The sequence below is a fragment of the Nannospalax galili genome, unplaced genomic scaffold (genome assembly GCF_000622305.1).
Source record: "Nannospalax galili isolate Female #2095 unplaced genomic scaffold, S.galili_v1.0 scaffold118, whole genome shotgun sequence".
NCBI classification, from domain to species: Eukaryota; Metazoa; Chordata; class Mammalia; order Rodentia; family Spalacidae; genus Nannospalax; species Nannospalax galili.
The window spans coordinates 451,095-453,133 of NW_008340856.1; positions in this window are offsets into that span (position 1 = coordinate 451,095).

Below are 2,039 nucleotides of genomic sequence, written 5' to 3' on the forward strand. Positions count from 1 at the left end.
CCTTTCTTTATTGCCGAGTAAAATTCCATCGTATAAATGAACCACATTTTCATTATTCACTCGTCAGTTGAGGGACACTTAGGTTGCTTCCATCTCTTAGCTGTTGTGAAAAGAGCAGCAACAAACATGGATGTACAAGTGTCTCTGCAATAGGATGAGTTCTTTGGGTATATGCCAAGGAGTGGTATAACTGGTCAAATGGTAGGTTCATTTGTAGTTTTTTAAGAGTTCTCCACACTGCTTTCCATAGGGGTTGAACAAGTTTGCAGCCCCATCAGCAGTGGATGAGTGTTCCCCTTTCCCCACATCCTCTCCAACATTTGGTATCATTTGTTTTCTTGATCTTAGCCAGTCTGACAGGGGTAAGGTGGAATCTTAAAGTGGTTTTAATTTGCATTTCCCTGATTATTAGTGCTGTTGAACACCTTTTAAGATGTTTCATAGCCATCTTCACTTCTTCCCTGAGAACTCCCTGTTCAGCTCCTTAGCCCATCTTTTAATTACTTCCTTTCTTGATACTTCGTTTTTTGACTTCATTATATATTCTGGATGTTAAACCTCTGTCAGACGTGTCGCTGGTGAAGATTTTCTCCCATTCTGTGGGTTTTCTCTTCACTTCCTTGGTTGCTTCTTTAGATGTACAGAAGCTTTTTAGTTTAATGAGGTCCCATTTGTTGATTCTTGACCTTGTTTCCTGGGCAGTTGATGTCCGGTTTAGAAAATCCTTTCCTACACCTATATCTTGTAGGTTATTGCCAATGTTTTCTTCTAACAGTTTCAGAGTTTCAGGCTTCACATTGAGGTCTTTGATCCATTTGGAGTTGACTTTTGTGCAAGGTGAAAGTTTTGCCAACATCATTTGCTGAACTTGCTGTCTTTCCTCCAGTGAATATTCTTGGCCCCTTTGTCAAATATCAGGTGGCTGAAATTGCATGTGCTCATATTTGGGTCTTCAATTTTGTTCCATTGATCTATGGTCTATTTTTGTGCCAGCACCATGTTTTTTTTATGACTATAGCTCTGTAATACAGTTTAATATTTGGTGTAGTAATCCCCCCAGCATTGCTCTTAGTGTTCAGGATTGCTTTGGTTATCTGAGGTCTTTTGTGCTTCCATATGAATCTTAGGATGTTTTTTTCCAGTTCTCTGAAGAATGTCATAGGGATTTTGATTGGCATTGCATTGAATCTATAAATGACTTTTGGTAGGATGGTCAATTTCACAATATTAATTCTCCCAATCCATGAGCGTAGGAGATCCTTCCATCTTCTGATGTCTTCCTCAATCTCTTTCTCTAAGGATTTAAAATTTTCTTTGTAGAGCTCTTTAATGTCTTTGGTCAGGTTTATTCAGAGATATTTTGTTATTTTTTTGCAGCTGTTGTGAAGGGGAGTGTTTCCATGTGCTCTTTCTCTGACTGCTTGTTATTGGTATACAGAAAGGCTACAGACTTTTGTAGATTAATTTTGTAACCTGCCACTTTACTGAACGTGTTTATAATTTCTAGGAGTTTTTTTGGTGGAATTTTTGGCATCTCTTAGAAATAATATCATATCATCTGTAAAAAGGGATAATTTGATTTCTTCTTTTCCAATTATTACTCCTTTAATTTCTTTCTCTTGTCTTATTGCTCTTTCAAGAGTTTCAAGCACTATGTTTAAAGAGGAGTGGAGATAGCAGACAACCTTGTTTCGTTCCTGAATTCAATGGGAATGCTTCCAGTTTTCTCCATTTAGAATGATGTTGGCTGTGGGCTTGTTATATATGGCTTAATTATGTTGAGATATGTTCCCTCCAGTCCAATTCCCTCTAGGACTTTGAACATAAATGCATGTTGAATTTTGTCAAAGGCCTTCTCTGCATCTATTGAGATGACCATGAGGTTCTTGTCTTTGAGCCCATTCATATGGTTTATGATGTTTATTGACTTACATATATTGAACCATGCCTGCATCTCTGGAATAAAGCTGACTTAATCATGATGGATCATCTTTTTGATGTGTGTCTGTATGCAGTTTGCAGGTATTTTGTTGTGAATT